Below are 18440 nucleotides of genomic sequence, written 5' to 3' on the forward strand. Positions count from 1 at the left end.
CTGGCCCCTGCTGCCTGGGTGCTCCTTGCATCTCATTTGCACCTCGGTCCTTGCTGATAGTGCATCTCAGGCTGAGGAGCCCGGGCAGTGCTGCTCACAGCCCAGCTCTGGCTGATGCTGGGCTCAGGGAGCTCTGCACTGGCTCCAGCTGAGCCTTGTGAGCACCTCTGGCACTCACCAGCACTCGTTAGGGAAACGGCCCTGATGGGGAATTAACACAGCTGAGCCAAGTCCTCGGCTTTCACTCGAGTGGGCAGGGACCAGCCCTGACTGGATAAAACAGCTTCAGACCTGCGGCTTCTGACTGTAGCACCATCACGGACTGGGACCTCTTCAGCCATTTCTTCCTGCTGTGATGCTCTAACTCCTCTCTCCCCACCAGGAACCTGGGATTGCTGAGCCTTGATTTGTCCCAGGTAATGGGGCAGGGGGTGAGGGTGCTCAGCAGCTCTGGTTTTACAGCAGGATGTGGGGAGATGCAGCATCCCTGGTGGCAGGGACATGGCTTTGCCTGGCAGCGCAGCTCTTCTGGTGGTGTCCTGCCACAGGAAAACATCCAAACCCTGCTAAAGCTCCTGAGAGCACAGTTTTGCTCCACAGGCACCATCTCCCCTCTCACAAACACGCTTTGCTGCTTCTCTCTCAGGTTTTTTCTACTGTGTAGTTATTTTTCTCCTCTTAATTGCACTGCAGAGTGTGACCCTGGCTCGCAGGGGGGAGATGCTCCATCCTGTGACCCCAGTGCTGCTTCTGGGGAGGCTGTGGCATCCTGGATGACAGCAGGGCATGGGTGCATGCCCAGGGGTACATTACTGAGGGCTATTTTTCCTTCCTGTGCAGCCTGGAGGGAGGGTGCGTGGTGCACGTGTGGTCCCTGAGCCTTCCCCCCAGCTACTTTGTGTTCATTAGAGATGCCTTGTGAGCTGGTGCTTGGATCTGGGGTGGTTGTGATGCCCAAAGCCACATAGAACCTCTCTGGGGCAGAGGAAGGCCCTCTGGGAGCGAAGGCTTGGGGCAAAGCCACCAAACCCACCCGTTTGGAGGGCTGATTGCAGCCGGCGTGGCTTGGATGTGGTGATGAAACGGTTGTGTCCTGCCATGAATAACCCCAGGGCTTCATTTCGCAGCCCCGGGAGCTGCTCACACCCTGTGGCATCATCTGGTGGGTGACAAGGTGTGGCCCAGGGTGGCTCTGTGATGATGGGGCTGTTTGCCATCGCATGGAGGAAGCAAGGGAGGACCCCCCAGTTCCCTCCTCACACCCTCAGCACCTCTTGTAGGGTCCTGGCTGCCCCATGGTTGCAGCCTTTAACTGCTCAGGGTGTTCTTTCCCTTTCCCAGTGTTTAATTGCTGGATTCCTCCTTGCCAGCAGCACCTGCAATGGAGCTCGTGAGTCACAAGCCACCCACGTCGAGTGTTTATTAACCCACAGGGCTTTCAACACGCCGCATACCAGCAGCGTTACCCAGTGCCGGCCTCCACCCAGCCCCGTGCTGGTGGGTGAAGGGAACAACTCTGCCCCATGAGGACGGGTGTGGGTATGGGCTGGCCCAGTGCCATGGTGCAGGTGTGATCCCTGGGCTGGTGCCAGAGACATTGCTCCATGATGCTGTGCAGGGATGGACTGGGAGGACCAGCCTGCAAGCAGGGATGCTGTGGGGCAAATAACCCAGGAATCCCAGCCTGGCTTGGGTTGGAAGGGACCTTAAAGCTCATTCAGTTCCACCCCCCTGCTGCAGGCAGGGACACCTTCCACTAGGCCAGGTTGGTCCTGAGGAGCAGCATGGGTTGCTGTGGTTTCGTGCTCATAAGCAAATGGATTTGTGGCTTCAGTCAATTGACTCATAGCTGAAGCGTTACTTGGCAAGTGGAGGAGCGCTCCCGCTCTCACCGCCGCTCCCCTGCATCCTTGCTGGCAAGTAACCCACCACGAGCGACAGTTTAGGCAGGATGTGGCTGCGGTTTCTTTTGCTGCTGTTCTTTTCGGGGGGGGGGGGTCTTTTCCCCCCTTCCAGCTGAGATCCCCTCTAAAGCAAACAAATCTCTGTGGTTGGGCAGCTGGCCGTGGCTCCGGGGGCGGAGGCAGTGATGCTCTTGATGCTGCCTGCTCCTGGGATGCAGGTGGGGAGCAGTGGTCCATGTTGGAGGGAGCAGCAAGGTCACATCCTCAGCCTGGTGTCAGTTCTACAGGGTTTCTGCCCCTGTGCTCTGTTTCCCCTGAGCATCCCTCAGCTTATTCCTCTTTTCCTTTTCTCTGCCTTAAATTTTCCAACCCTGGCTTTTGCAAAGTGTCCATGATGGGGTGCATGGGGTTTGGGCTTCGCCTCTGATGGATGGGTTTCTACACAGTGAGGAGGAAGGGGAAGAGGAAGAGAGGAGAGCAGCAGAGGGCTGGCAGTTTGCTAGGCCAGCAGCTGACAGGTACAGAAACGTGCTGCGCTTTGCTGCACGTTCCCATCCACAGCGAGTTCTTGTGAAACACTGATTTCGAGAGCAAGTGGCTGGGGTGGCTGCGGCTCCCGTGCCGGTGCTGTGCCACCCCTTGCGCTCACCCACACCTCCTGCACCCCAAACCCTGTCTGTGTGAGCCAAGGGTTTGCTCCTGCAGGGGAAAGCAGCGTGGTGGTGCTGGGCTGGTGTTACCAGCTCTGGTTTGGAGCTGGGTTTGGGGGGGGTTTATTCTGCAGACCCCCTTTTGCCTGGGCTGCCTGCTGGCAGCAGAGCGCAGCACTGGGGTGCACGGCTCCGCAGCACCAGCCGTGCTCCTGCCCTCGCAGCACCAGGGCTGCCAGTAACCTGGAAGGAAGTGGTCTGTGGAATGGTGGCAGCGTGGAGTGGTTCAGGAGTGCGGCCGTAGCTGGAGGCTGTGCCCGGGGGAGCCCATTGATTCCCACCACAAGCCAGGCCATGAGAGGAAAAAGCCATCCCAAGAAACACCCGTGCCATTAACCTTTTAACACAGACCTGGAGGGGAGCAGGAGGTGGGAATGGCCAGAGCTGAGCCCTGGGGCTGGGTAACACAGAGAAGGCTCCTTCGGGTGTCCATGTGAGGGTTATGAAGTCTTTATTCCTCCTTGTTTGTCTTGTATCAGAGCAAAGCCAGGTGCTGGGGAATCCTCCTCATCCCAAGGAGCCTGCATGCGCCCGAAGCCTCTCCCCTCTGGGATGCATCGGGCAAAAGCCACTGGTCTTACTTTTCAGGGCTGATTTTCTGGAAGTGCTTTATTTTATAGTCTGATGGTGATGCAGAATCCCAGGATCCAGGACTGGTTCAGGTTGGAAGGGACCTTAAAGCTCCTCCAGCTCTAACCCCTGCCACAGGCAGGGACCCCTTCCACTGGAGCAGCTTGCTCCAAGCCCCTGTGTCCAACCTGGCCTTGAGCACTGCCAGGGATGGGGCAGCCACAGCTTCTCTGGGCACCCTGTGCCAGTGTCAGAATCTCCCACGTTAGAATTATGGGGGTTTGCTGGGGTTTTGTGTTTTGCTTTTTAATAGAAGATCCCGATATTAAATTACCAGGAAAGCGTGAGCAAGTCAATGAGCATCTTGACTGAGCATCTTCTGCATCACTGCAGCCACTGCTGCATCAGGCCTGGCTTGGTGTCTCCTCATCCAGCTCCAAAAAGCCCCCACTTAAATCTCCCTATGCCTCAGAACACCGGCCCTACCAACAGATGGGGCCCTGCTAACTCCTTTCCCTGGTGCCATTTAGTTTCTTGGGTGGCAGGATGCAATTTGTGTTTGAGTTTGGCTTTCTAGTGAGACTCTTGGCTTGTCACTCTCAAGGCACAACATGCTCCTTAAATAGCAGGCTAAATTTCTCCACCTAGCCTTGAAAAATAAAGCACTCCTCTGCCAAATGAAAGGACATATTCCAGTATTCTTTGTTGTTGCAACAAATTGGGTGGATACTGTCAGACTTCTGTATTCTGGGAATACTTCCAGAGCCTCTCTTTGTGAGCAAGTCGGTTACCATGTAATTGTCAACTTAAATTGCAGTGTTGGATAACTCAGCTTCGCCTGTAAGATAATCCCCCTCTCGTGGCCCCAGCACAGCGAGGGCAACGCGCAGGGCTCTGCTGCGAGGGGGCTGCAGAGCCTGAGGTTTGCCTGAGGGGTCCTGTCTGGGTGTGTGGGGCAAAATGGGTTGGGTTAGAAGGGACCTTAAAGCTCATCCCGTTCCATTCCCTGCCGCAGGGATCCCTTGCACTAGAGCAGGTTTCTCCAAGCCCCGTCCAACCTGGCCTTGCATCTATGGTGGCATCTTTAAATGCATCGCTGCCCATGCAGGAGGGATGAGGGCTGGGGTGGTCCCTCCCCGCCTGCTGCCTCTCATCCGCGGCGGCGCGGAGATAAAAGGTTGCTTTCGATGCGATGGGAATCGTCTTCGCCCTCTTCCTTCCCCTTTCAAATTGGCAGCTCGTTTTGTTGTGTTTGTTTTAGCCCGAATCCCAGCGACAATTAGTGCTAGGAGGCTAGATTAAACTGTTTTTACTTGTTTTCCTTTCCACTTTGATTTCCACCTCCTCCAAATTCCTAATCCTACTGAATATTTCATCTCTCGTAAGTCCATCAATTGAAAGTCTCCCAGCGGGGCGCTCAGGACCAGCTCTATTAGAGCTGCTTTGCTTTAGTTAATGCTCCTCAGCACCAGGCTGGGCTTGCTGTGCAATGTATTTCAGACAAGAAAACCACAGCATCCGCTGCAGCGGTGGCTGGGGAGCGGGGCTGTGCAGGGAGTGATGAGAAAGCAGAGCACCCCCCGTTCCCACCTTGCGCCTTCTCCCTGCGCAGGCAACTTCTGCAGGTGGAAAACCCCTCGTGTGGCCACGGATGGGAGATCCCATGGTACATGTGGGAAACTGCCCGCTTGGAGGCGGGTGGGGAGCTGGTCACTGGGTTCCTGCTGGCCCCGTGGTGGCTCAGCCAGCCCGGATGCGGGTTGCAGCTTGTGAAAGGGGTTTTCTGGGGTGCGGGAGAGGTGATGGGGGAAGGTCCTGCCCCCCTGTTTGAGAACCCCCATCAAAACTTGCCTCTTTGCCTTTCACTCTGTGACAGTGCAGCCCCTGGATGCTGGATTTACTGCCGGGCTTTTGCCCTGCACTTAAATTGCTGACGGAAAAGCTTTCAGATAAGGAACTTCCTTTCTTCTCCTGACAAAAAGGCATTCTCCAGCTTGCTCTGGGCTGCCCATCGGAACAGACACGTTCCCACTTCCACCGCTTTCCCTGCCTAGAAAGGGAAGCTGGGGACAAGGTGCAGGCTCTCAAGAGTCAAGCCTGCGCTGGAGGCTTTAAACCTGTCCGTGTGCTCTCTGATGATATTAAATGTGTTTGTAATGATGCCTGTTACCCCCCAAATGGCCACTGGCTCCACGGCATCCCTATCAGTTTGCAGGGGTGTTTCTCTAGGAGGACTCTGGCTTCTGGCACGGCTTCTGACACGAAGCAGGGCTGCAGCAGGCCCTGCCAGCAGGTCCTTTGAAGCTTGCAAAGCCTCAGTGCTCTTCACCTGGTCTGTGTGCTCCTCATCCAGAGCCCCGAAGTGTCTGCAGCCTGGATGGGAAGAGCTCTCACTGCAGAGCCAGCAACGGGCTCCAAGTGCCTCTGCCAAGGGAGCTGCGGTGGCATATGTTCGCTCTCAGAGCAAGGTTGCACTCCTGACTCATTACAAGATCCTTCCCCCGTTTTGGGGCATATGCAGGAGAACCGGGTGCCAAGGCGGCAGCGTGCGGGGGAGCGGAGAGGGCTGGGGAAGGCTCCGGAGGATGTTTGCTCTTGTGCTTCTGTCCTTGATGATCCTGCTCTGGAAGCAGCGCAGCCTTGGATGTGGGTGAAGGCAGAGCCCGGGAGCCCCGCGTGGCGCTGGTGGGATGGAGCCCACCATCCACCACCCCATGGGGCTTTCCCCTGGGTCTGGTTGAGGCTGACCCCCCCCCCCCCCCCTTCCCGACACCTCTCCCACATTATTCCTGCAGATAAGAAGGATGAGGTTTGCTCAGGAACCAGGTCCTGGGATGGGTGGGAGAGGGTGGAGGAAGAAGCTGGCAGAGCCCTTGGTGTGGGAATTACGCCGGTTGCTGATGGGCTGCATTAGACCCGGGTAATTCAGCACATTCCTAAATAATGGGTCTGGTGGTTTTGCAGGATCTGTAGCCCATGCTAATGGCTCATTGCTGAACCATAAGTGGTTGTGTTATACTTTGGATTTATTGGAGGCCAAGGGATTAATTTCCTGAAATATATGGTCATGATGTTGAGGTTAAATTAAGATCTCATTCAAAAGGATTCTTTTTATTATATTTAATTTGTAAGCCCTTTCCTATAGCCGTTTTACAGCTATTCCTCCCCCTCCCTTCAATGTTCAGTGTCATGTTTCCAGGAAGAATCTTATTTCATGCCGACTAATAGCATTTTTCAGTCTAACCTTTTACAGTTCCTCACCGTTCGAGTTCCTCCAGTCTCGGTTGTTTATACACAACAAGGTCTTAAATCCTCTCTTAGAAAATAAAGATGTTGATGCAAAAGCCACACGAGCGTCTGGCAGAGCTGAAATCCACCCGTTCTCTCCTCCTTCCCCACGTGCCACCCCCTTCAATCTGCTCTAACTAAAAGCCCTTTTACTTCAGCGCTTGAGCACTTTGATATAATGCGTGTTGAGTAAATCTTACATGACGTTTTTACTCTGGGTGATCTGTATGTAAAGCTGAGCTGGCTCAGGGCTGGCCTCGCTTCGCCCTTCTCGATGGTGCTGTTATTAAACTGATAAATTAACTGTGGAAACCGGAGGCCGGTCGGGAAGGGGATGGGGCAGTCGGGAAGGACGATGGTCTGGGTGCTGCTGCTGCTGGCTCCGGAGCAGCAGAGGCTGGGCAGGGAGCATCATCCAGAGTTCCCTCTGCTTCTCGTGCTTGCTCTGCTGCTGGATGCCCTGAGAGGTGGCAGAAACTAGCTTGTTGTTGTGTGTGGCTCTTTGCATGTCGTTCCTGTGCTGGGTGAGAGCAGCAGAGTATGGGATGATCTCTGATCCCTCTGGAGTTCAGGCTGAGCCCCCCATGCTTCCTCACTGGGCTCTGCTCATCTGGCATCCTGCAGGTTGGCAAAAGGCTGTGTCCTGCTTTCCCAGATGCATTTTCCCCTCTTCCCTGACAGCCAGGCCATACATGGGTGCCCCTGTGCACAAAGCACAGCAGAGGAGGTGGGAATCAGCAGTTTGGGAGGAGAAAGGGGGATCTGATTGACAATGGGACACTCTGCAGGAGATAACCCAAGGTCCAGGCAGGCTGAGGGCAGTGGGTTGAGGTCCAGACAAGCATGATCACCATGAAGCAGATGTGTCAGAAGCAGCTTGAGCAGGATGGGGAACAGCAGGCTCCCCCCTCCCCAGCCACCCCACAGCCCTGGCAGAGTATCCTCCTGCTGCTCCCAGTCCCCTCAAGACTCTAAAGCTTGTCCTTCAGCGCCCATCACCTCGGTTTCAAGGCCGTGCTGTGCCGTGCCCTGCCGACCAGGGGTCCAGGAGCAGGCCAGCATCCCCCCCGTGGGACCCCCGCATCCCTGGTGCAGCACCAGCACCACCGCAAGCCCCGTTCAGCAGGAGATTCCCAGCCCAGGTTCCCTGCACTGCTCCCGCCCCGAGCTGTCAGCTCCGTCTTCTGCAGGGATTTTCTCCTTTCTTTCCCCTCTTTTTCTCCCTCCCCCTCCACAAGTGCTGATGGACAAGCTGAGTAACCGTATCTGCTTGTTACAGGACATCTTGAGGCTGATTGCGGAGGTCAGGACTCAACTGGAAAGACCGCAGCGGGTTGCTGACTGGCATCCACGGTCCAGATAAGATAAAAACAACTGATGACAGCAGGGAAGTGAAACAGTCATCTCAGCACTTGGATTAGTGCCCGGCAAAGAGGAAGGGGAAAAAAAACCCGAGGAGGGCCGGTGGGGAGGGGAAGGGGGTGGATTAGAATAGAAACTCTGGAAAAAGCTATCAGGAGGCAGCAGATTTGGGTGTTAAATATTTATGAATTAGCGGCACTTGTCGCGTTCTCTCTGAGCCAGGATGTGCCGAGGCAAATGGAGCGCTGGTGGGAAGAGCAAAGGAGCGGAGGAGCGTCGGGAGCGGGAGGCAAGGTGACCGGCTCCGGCGGTGCCGGGACTCGTGGTGAGGCAGGATCAATCCGGAGGAGGAAGGATAAATGCGGTGCCATAAAAGCGACTGTTATTAGTCAAGAAAATGCTGCTGAGGAGCACTGGAGTAATTAAATCACAATCGCTTGCTGCTCAGCTGAAGTGACATTGGAAGAGGCTGAAGGTCTGTGCTGAAGAGAGGAAGGGGGCTCTCGGTTCCTCTGCTATGCTCCGGTTCTCCTTCATCCCAGTACAGACACCCCAGCAATGGGAGAAAGCCCAAAGTGCCCCCCCTGAGCCTGTAAAGCTCATTTTCACCCAGTCAGAGCCACTTAATTACAGAGGGATGTTTATGGAATGTTTCATAGGGCTCCTGGAATCTGGCAGCGCAGAGGAGATGCAGTGTCAGGGTTTGGAAGTGTGGGTGTTCCCGGTGTCACATTGCAGTGGGCTTCCCTTTCACCAGGCAGGCTGGGATGACAAACTGTGTGTGCAGCCTTAGGTAACGGGGTCTGAATTTTGGTGGTTTTCCCCGTTTTTTGTTTCAAAGTTGCTCTGGGTTTCACATCATGAAACATTCTGAAACAAGGTCACAGAACCATGGATGGTTTGGGGTGAAGGGGCCTTAAAGCTCCTCCAGCTCCAACCCCTGCCATGGGCTGGGACACCTTCCACTAGAGCAAGCTGCTCCAAGCCCCCGTGTCCATCCTGGCCATGAATGCTGCTGGGGATGGGGCAGCCATCGTTCTGCTGAGCATCTCTAATTTGTGTTTTTCGCCCCATTTTGCTGTCCCCACCTCGCCCTCCTTTGTGGAGAGCTGCCCAAGGCCTGCCACCATCCAGCCCTTGCACGGGAGCATCTGGGCTGGAGAGTGAAGGACCAAACTGTGGCTGCCTATCACTGTGATGCTCATGGCTCTGCTCACATCCACGTGAACTTTTCTAAGGGGAAAGCAGAAGAGGAGAAGCTCCCATTGCTCTTGTTGGCCACTTGACTTTATTCTGCGCCAGTTTCAGCTGACAGAACAAGATCTGCTGTTCATCACCAAGAACCGGGCAAATCTGGTGGGAAAAACACTGGGAATGGTGGAGAAGAGCATCCCTTCCTCATCCACCTTGAGGATGACCTCCGGCGCTGCAAGGAGCGGAGCAGAGGAGTTGGTTCCTCTTGCACCAGGACATCAGTTTTGTCTGACCGGCTGTAGCAGGAGTCACACAGCAGAGCACAGCCCACCAGTGAGGAGAGCCCGCTGCCAGGGAGCCACTGGGATCCAGCCAGCCTCTTGTGCTGGGGCTCGCTGGAGCCAGCTGGAATGGGAGCCCATGGCCGGTGCCAGCACCGACCCTTCACCAGGACTCGCCGCGGCTGCTGCCAGCCCCTGTTTGGTCTCATTACATGGGGTTAATGGGGACAGCCCGGCCGCCAGCGACTGCTCCTGCTTCTCACCCAGCTGGGATGCACCAGGGATCAGTTCCTTTAATAGGAACCAAAATGCCAGTTTTTCCTTCTAGCAGCAAAGACATCCCGAAATGAGCATCATCCGGGGGTGTCTCCCCATCCTGGTGATGGCCCAAAAGTGTCACCCCCGTTAACCTGTGCCTGCCCCATCCCTGGCAGTGCTCAAGGCCAGGTTGGACACAGGGGCTTGGAGCAAGCTGCTCCAGTGGAAGGGGTCCCTGCCCATGGCAGGGGTTGGAGCTGGAGGAGCTTTAAGGTCCCTTCAACCCAAACCAGGCTGGGATCCTGTGGTTCCCTCACCCCTGGGAGGGCACTTGTCCCATGGGGTGACTGTGCCAGTGGGATGCTCCTCTGCCCACAGCCCCCCCCCAGCCTTGGCAGGGGTTAAACAGCCCAAGGAGAGAGGAAAGGGCTCTGGTGAGGCAAACAGTAAAACTTCCACTGAAGTTTCTTGAGCAACTGGCATTTGCCCATAAGTGTACTTAAGCAGAAAATCACCAGAAAAGTGCTATAATCTGACAGATTTTTCACAGGCTTAAATATTCATGAATTAGAAGAATTGGCAGAATTTTCTACATTATTAGCTTTCATCATGGCTGCAGGAGCAGTTGGTGCACTGGCTGCTCTTCAAAAACTATTAATCTAGTCTGTCATCACAGCAGCCATTTTTTAATTAGCTCCTTTACTGAGCGATCTGGTGCAGGAGAGAGACGGGAACATTTAAATGGTATTAAAGTTTTAAAGGTGCCCCTTTCCATTTTTAATTGAAGCTCTGCAGTGGGGGGGACCAGGGAGCCTTCGTTTCAATGGTTAACGTCTTATTTTAGCCTGGAAAAAGAAGCAAGTCTTGGAAAACTGAGCCGCTTCCACCAGGAGGAGAAAGCGCAAGGGAGAGATGGGGCTTTGAATCGAAGCTCACCGCATTCCTGCCCGATGAAATCAGACCGAGCTGTTTGTGTGTGTGTGTGTGTGTGTATGGCAGAGGCAGGGATGGGACATGGCACCGTGTGCTGCCGTTTGGTTTTGGTCCCCAGCACGTTCGTGTAAAGCCTCCTCCCGGCCACGCAGGACATGCTGCTGCATCCCTTTGTGGTTCCCTGTGCCTGCGGGGAGCAGGTTTGAAGTAGCTGCTTCCTAAAAAGCAAGGGCCCTGCAGTGAGCACGTGTGAGCTGCTCCCGCATCCATGCATGCTGCCAGGGAAGCCCATCTTTGGCCCCAGCCAGGAAGCACGTGCAGGCTGCGAGCTCAGTGCTGCCTTCACCAGACACGGGGCTGCAGCAGTGCTGTTGGCATTCAGTCTCTGTGCCCCATCTCTGCCCTTGGCAGTAGCTGAGCTGCGTCTACACCTGCCCTCGTATCCTGGATTCACCAGCCCCTGAATCATGGCACGTGTTGGCTTTGGCCTGCTCCGGAGGGAAGCAAGCTCCAGAGGCAGAGGTGCCTGCTGGAATGTCCTCCTGGGAACACCTGGCCCAGCTCCGGGGTTAGCAAGATGGATGCTCTGCGGCTTGGTGGATGGCACAGACCCCTCTATCCCATCCATCCCGTCCCCATCCCTGGGTGCTGTGGAGCACACGGAGAGCTGTTCTCTGCCCTGTTGCTGGTGTCAGCCCCAGGCAGGGAGGGCTCAGCTCCAGACTGCTCCGTGCGTTCTAAGTCTGAGCTTTGCTCTGATAAACTTTAGCACCCGTGCACTTGGCTCAGCCTGGGTTGAACCCTGCTTTGCTCCCAGTGCCAGGGTTGTTGCTCTCCTGGCTTGTTATTTGCATGTGAAAACACAGAAAAATTATGTCTTTATGGTGGTTTTAAATGTGCCTTTTTTGGCATCAGTGGCTGCGCCTCTGATCTCTGCTGCTCGTTATTGCCAGAGCTTTAATTTGTGCCTTCCAGTGCCAGTGTCCTGCTGACTGGGGAAGGGAATTGCTATGTGTTTCAGACTTTTTCCCCTCTATTGTCATGTAAAGTGAGGAGTGTAAAGAAATTGGCAGCTAAAATGCCAATGCTGCAGCTATAACCTTCCAAGAAGTTGCTCTTTGTAAGTCCTTCTACCACGAGGAGTCATCTTAAAGGCGGTTTTTCTTTTGCTTGCCTCGATATCGTACTTAGGGTTTGAAAGGAGCAAGACAGGCGCCAGCAGGTTACCAAAGGGTGTTCATCAATATCCAGTGCTGCGACAGGAGGAGACAAATCGCGTCCCGTTTTCACTCTGTTCCCAGCTCCAGGCGAGAAACCCAGGGTCCCATTTAGCCTGGAAAGCACGAGGGTTTGGGGTGTTGGTTTTCATTGATGATGTGGAAGAGGGGATGTCCCGGACTTGGAGGGTTCAGGTGGGTTTTAAGGCTTTCTGAGAAACTATTTCTGTCTGACAGTGTGGATGTTTGCAGGGGAGAGGCTTTTTGGTAGCGGCTGTGATCCGCTGTGAAGCTCAAACTCTGCACGGAGATCCTGATTCTGAGGAATAGGGTGCAAAACTCCTACTCTATTCCATAGCTTCAAGGGAGGAAGGATGGGGAAACATTCCCAGAAAGTCTCTTGTTTACAGAGAGTGGCTTTTCTTGGAGTTTTCTTGCTTTGCTTTGGTTTGTGGTTTGGGGTTTTTCATAATGAACAAGCTTTCTGCCTGTTGCTGTCCTGTGGTTTGGAAAAGTAGATCCCGGCGGGATCCATGAGGGATCTTGCAGGCAAAGGCTTGCGGAGGGGGTTGAGAGTCAGGACACAGCTTCTGCTGCATCCCCTGCAGCTCCAGTCTCCCCTGCGCAGCCCTTGCTGAGGGGTGTGTCATAGAATCAGATTGGGTTGGGTTGGAAGGGACCTCAAAGCCCATCCAGCTCCAACCCCTGCCACGGGCAGGGACCCCTTCCACTGGAGCAGCTTGCTCCAAGCCTCTGTGTCCAACCTGGCCTTGAGCACTGCCAGGGATGGGGCAGCCACAGCTTCTCTGGGCACCCTGTGCCAGCGCCTCAGCACCCTCCCAGGGAAGAGCTTCTGCCTAAGAGCTCAGCTCAGTCTCCCCTCGGGCAGGTTAAAGCCATTCCCCTTGGCCTGTCCCTACATCCCTTGCCCAAAGCCCCTCTCCAGGTTCCCTGCAGCCCCTTCAGGCACTGGAGCTGCTCTCAGGTCTCCCCTTCTCTTCTCCAGGCTGCCCCAGCCCAGCTCTCTCATTCTGGCTCCAGAGCAGAGCTGCTCCTCAGCCTGCTCATCCCATGGAGCACTGGAAGCAGGCAGGAGGTGTGGAAGGGCAGGGTCAAAGCCAACCGCTCTCCCCATGCTTCATGATTCCGATGAGTTTTTAACTCTGCTCCACCATTTGGGATTTGCAGTCACTCGAGGGAGGCACGCACCCCTCTTGGCAATTATTTGTAATTGTTCCCTGTGAGTTCTTCAACAGAACTCTCTTTACCAGTACTCAAAGCTTCCCAAAGCATCGCGGCGCTGATAGCAGGCTGCAGCACACGCAAGCCCATTAATTCAATTTGCTAGATAGGATAATTTATTAGCAGAATATAGTCAATATGTTCTTTAACATGTAGGGTTGGCCCGTGCTTTCTGCTGTGTAGTACTCATCTCTGCTATGTGCTGTTTACGTCTGGGGAGGAAAATGAGCCTGCGCATTGAAATTCAAATGCACATCTGAACCAAATGACTGGGTTGGTGGCAGATTACCCCTCTGAAATCCCAGCATCCCGCCGTGGGCTTCTGCGGCGCTGCAAGTAGCTGGGAAGGAGGAAACCACCGCTGAAGTGTGTGGAAGTGATGGGGAAGGGCAGGAGCATCGACTGGGGCTGGGCTTTGGAGCCTCTGCCCAGGCTGGAGGAGGGAGGGCAGCTTTACAGCCAGGCTTTGATTTACGCAGCACGTGGTTCTGTGCCGCAGAGCCCCTCGGTATGCAGGCCTGCAGGACACCATGGGGCCTAAAAGAAACTTGCACGTCTATTAAATAAGAAAAAATAATCAGCTTTATTTTCCATGTTTGGACAATGAAGCCATATGTGTTCCTGCTCATTAAAGCCAGGTTTTTTTCCGAGGAGCTCCACCGCAGAAACAAGCATGGGAGCTGACATAATTAAAGGCTTCTTTTTCCCCCTGCCGTAGTCCTCTGCTCTTTGAAGAGCTCGGGGATCCCTGCGGAATGCTCTGAACTCTGCAATATTTTGATAGCTGCAATAACATAATCAAAAGATGCTTTCATGAAGGGAGCACCTTGTGTGCATGGAGGCCGCCCCTCTCCCCCCACGGGCCGCTGCTTTAATGGGGTCCAGAGCTCCAGCACAGATGGGGAGCTTTATTTTCCGCCTCTTTTTCCCCAGGGATGCTGCCTCGTGCGATGCTGAAGGAGCCGGAGCATTCTCCTGCTTGGTGCAGGCCCTTGCCCGCCCGCCCCGAGCCTGGTGATGCTCTGGGGCCTGCAGCCCACCCTCACCTTGCACTCGGCTGCCCTTCAAATTACTGCATACAGCAATTCTCTTCTGCTTGAGCGTCCGCCAGGTTGGTATTCATCCTGAACTGCTCATTAAAACACTTCAATTTCCCCCTTTCGTTAGCTAACCGGCTCATCTGTTCGCATGAATCCTCCTCTCTGTGCCCAAGCCATTCAAATCCTGTTTTTCCCTGCGCTGTCTCTCCAAGCTGCAGCCCCATGCGTGTCCGCTCCACCTGAGTTTTGGCAGAAAGGGCTGTTTGGAACGAGGAAATTGGGGCATTTCTTTAATCATTAGGCTGGAATCGTTAAGCTTTAATCGGGCCAAATGAGGGTTTTGGATCCTGCTGCCTCGCATCAGTCTCTAATTGTGTGAACTCAGTTGCTCTCAAAGCAAAGCTGTCCCCAGGCTCTGTCCTCCCTGGAGGTGCACAACGGGCACTGTGTCACCGGTGGTCCCTGTGCTGGGACCCTGTAGCTTGGTGGCAGTGATGCCTTTGAGCCTTATTGCTGCTGTGAGCTTGTCTCAATGCAATGGGGGTCCCTGGGCTGGTCCATGGGGACCCTGCCTGGCCCAGAGCATCGCAGCAGTGCCAGCGTCACCAGTGTGATGGGTGGCCCTGTAGCTACAGCCAAACAACCTCGCTACCTTTCCTCCCACCGTGAGGGGTTTGAGAGGTTGGGGTTGTCCCCATAGAAGCTGAGCCCACTCTTTCCCTTCCCTGCGTCATCTCTGCTCATCACCACTCTTCCTTGGGTGCTTCTGTAGCAGTGCTGGCACGAGGGGAGCGGTGATGATGCATGGTGGCATCTGTGCCAGTCGTCTCTGCTCTGACTAGTTCATCACCTCTTGTCTCCCATAAAAGCAGCTATTCACAATATAATGTGAATGAATTCTCATTAAAGCCTGCTAAATTACTCTGAGACAAAGCACGGCGCCAGTGCACGGGCTGCTCTGCCAGCTCTTCACAGCGTGTTTAATTCACCACAGTCTTTGCCTTACAGATTCAGGAGGGTGCTGCTCAGCACCCCCATGGCATGGTGGGGGGGTCGGCAGCATCCTCAAGCCCACAGCATCCCAGAGCTGCACCGCAGGGCTCAGCCTAGGGCTGGATCTGCCTGTTCCAGCTGGGAATGGGAACCCCAAACCCACCCCTGCCTTGGGCAGAGCGCAGCCAGGGAAGTCACAGCTCTGACTGCATCCTCCCCTTGCCCCACACTTTGCTTTTGCCCACATAAAGCTGGAGGCAGGACCACAGCCGGGTGAGACCAGGGCCAATCACATGGGGGGTGAGTTGCCACCCCGATGGGCACACTGTATTGTGCATCACCCGCAGTGTCGCACCACGCAGGCTGAGAGCAAGCCGCAGCACTCTGTTGCACTAAAAGAGCAGAAATCCACGTTGCTGATACAAATTCACAGAATTTACCCTTTTTTTCTTCATTTACTGCATGTGTTTCCCCACGCTCTGAGTTTCCCGTAGCTCAGCTGACTGCGCTGACTTTCCTCCCACTCACATGTTCATACCAAGACAAGGCAAGTGAGAGGAGGACGGGTTGGTTTTGCCCTGATAACTTCCCCAGCACAGCTTATGTAGCCTGTGGGACAAAGTATGGGGGTTTTATAGTTCATAAGCACTTCCCCCAAACCATCTGAGCCTCGGTTCATCTCAAATCTGGCTTTTCTCTACAGCAGGTCCCCAGGAGGTGATGCTTTGGAGACAGCTCCGGAAGCTTGGTCATGAACCTGTGATGACCAACAGCTTTCTGATGGTGGTGGAGGTAGGGAATCTTCTTCTATGGAGCAAAGCCCACATTGGGGCTGGATGTTTGCGGCTTTCAGTGATGTTTTGCTGTCTTGGGTGCACTTGAGATGCCTCCTGCAGCCGTGGCCAGGGAGGGAAACCTGTGTGCTGAAGTAAAGTGAGATCCTGGGGTGCGTTCAGGCTTTTTAGCTGCAGTCAGGGCCGTTGGGGCTCTGTCGGCTGCTGCCTCAGAGGTGCCCGATCCATCAACACCTCTGACAGCTCAAGGTTTTGCTGTGGGTCTCCCTTGCACTTCAAGCCATGACTTTGCTTGATGGTTTTCCCCCCGCCCCCTGGTTTGGTCTGGGACTGGTACCCAAAGTGAGAGTACTGCCAGAGGTGCTGCATCCCCAGCCTAAATCCCTGTATCATGAAGCCGCCTGGCCAAAGATACCCAGATTGAGTCTGCCCAGTGCAGGGGACAGCGACAACCCCTTTGTCCCCACCCCAGCTCACCCACCCGGCTATTATGGGTTCTCACAGATCACTTGGCACGGGGCCGTGGTGTGGTATGGCCGGGTTTGCACTGTAACCTCTTATTACAAAACCCTCAGCGCTTCTCGGGATTGTTTCGCCTGTTATCATCTTTCCCACAATGCGCTTGCATGATCCTCTCTCAGACTTAACCACATGGCAACCACATCACATAATGCAACTTCTGTTCTGAGATTATTCATATTTCCCCCCCCTTCCCCATTGTTGCTTTGCCAAGTTTTTCTTCTCATTCTGAGAAGCTGCATTTAAAAGAGCAGTGTCTCCGGTGCAAGGACATGCTTAGGAGGCAGCGTGAGCAAATCAACTCGACAAGTGTGTTCACAGGAGTCAAACTGGGGAGGGGGAGCTGTGAAAAAGCAAAACAAAAGCCCCTCCAAATGTCTATTTTTATTTTATTTGGTTCCCTGGAATGTCTCATCACATGGAATAACAATGCATCCCGGCACGGAGACTGCAGACAGGCTCCACTGAAAGGGCAGCTGAGGGAAAGATTGCTTTATAAGTAGGTTTTTATATGCAATCTATCACCAGTGCCAGCTCCCAGCAGAACAGGATAAACGACAAAGAAAGGGCTGTGCTAACTGGAGTGTGTGTTTGCAGTCGTGCTGCTGAGGAGAGCTGCCTGTGTCCCCATATCCCTGTGTCCCCATATCCCTTGTGACACGGAGGGGATGGGGCCTGGGTACTGCTCTGGCTCCAGCTCCAGCTTCCAGGGGAGGATGCAAACGGCTCGGATCTGGTCCAGAGGGGAGGGAGAGCAAGTGAGGTCTGGGAAATGTGATTGCTGTGAAGTTGGGGAGGAATGAGGTTGTTTAGTCTGGAAAAGAGATGTCTGCAGAAAGAAGCGTTTTCTGGCCCTTTGGCTGCGCAGGGGCCGTGGCAAAGAGGAAGGGGCTGATGCTGTTCCTGGGCCACCAGGAGCTGCTGTGGCCAAGCCCTGGCCTTGGGGCTGCAAAACCCCATCAGTCTGAAGAGCACTGGGACAATGGGGAAGTGCACCAAAACCAAAGCTTCCCATGTGTGGCAGCCACCAAGCACTGCCCGCTTCCTGGCACCATTCCCCATGTCAGTGCTCAGAAGGGACAGAAGATGGTGAGCATTTCTGCCCTGCCCTCGTGTAGCTCAATGTTTTACCGAAAATTAGCACTTCCCAATTAATTTCCCTGGGAGCAGCCAGCTGATGCGCTGGTGCTCCACTTGAGTGCCCTCGGTGGGATGTGGGGAAGGCAGCACCTGCAGCCCCAGTGCATTGGGGCTGAGGCATCCTTTCTGGGATGGACGTTTCCATCCCAGGTTTTGCTTCGACTTGACGTTTAAACATTGTGAGCACACATGAGCTGCTGTGACACGTCCTGGCCCAGCAGCCTCCATGGAACTGCTGCCATCAGAAACACCAGTAGGTGCTCTGGGTGCGTACCAGCAGTGCAGATGGAGAGGGACCGTCCTTCCTGAAACAACTTCAGCCTCAAAGACCCTTTTTGTTCCTGTTGCTCTGGAGCTGGCTCTGTTTTAGGACCCAGAATTTCCACTTTGCATCTTTTTCCTTACAACCCTCCCCCCCTTCATCTTTTCCTTCCTTTCTGCATCTTTTCATTCTTGAGTCATGAGCCGTACAGGCCAGTTTAGCATAAGAAATGAAATTAATTCTCAGGCTCAGGCTCCAAATGTAAATTTGTTTATTAATAATTTAAATAGATTTATTTATGCAGTTTGATATTTTTCAGGTTCATGGAAGCAATTCATTCTTCTCGCCCCGATGATCAACAGACGCTGTCATTAAACTCCTTTTTATCCCCCCATCCTCTTCTTCCATCTTAGCTTGCTAAACAGATCGGAGCCCACTGGTCCTCGCGGGCTCCCAGGGAAGATTTCCATGAGCTAATGGAAGTAAATAATTCATTTGGCTTTATCTTCTATCTACTTCGGACATTTCCTCCCTGGAAAAGGGATGCATTTTCCTTCCAATCGTTTCCAGTCTCCACCATATGAAGAGCTTCTGTCAGATGCAGAAGCCTCCAAGGAGAGCAGCAGCATCCAAAAATGCCACGTCAAGGCTGGAGGAGATCATATGGTGAATGTTGAGGTGTTAATGGCAGCCACAACATCATGCTCTCATCCAGAGCGGGATAAACGGCAAC

The 18440-nt window shown here is 54.2% G+C and overlaps 1 long non-coding RNA gene across 1 annotated transcript; it reads left to right on the top strand.

Moving 5' to 3' along the window:
* The first annotated feature begins 304 nt into the window (after nt 1–304).
* On the top strand, nt 305–17309 carry LOC133265759 (uncharacterized). The gene is made up of 3 exons (XR_009742095.1): nt 305–416; nt 13893–14070; nt 15696–17309. It is a non-coding gene; the product is annotated as an uncharacterized LOC133265759 (long non-coding RNA).
* Nucleotides 17310–18440: the final 1131 nt, after the last annotated feature.

Source organism: Pezoporus flaviventris, unplaced genomic scaffold (assembly GCF_033815535.1).
Source record: "Pezoporus flaviventris isolate CSIRO_AGI_PZ_B2104156 unplaced genomic scaffold, CSIRO_AGI_Pfla_v1 ptg000006l, whole genome shotgun sequence".
NCBI classification, from domain to species: Eukaryota; Metazoa; Chordata; class Aves; order Psittaciformes; family Psittacidae; genus Pezoporus; species Pezoporus flaviventris.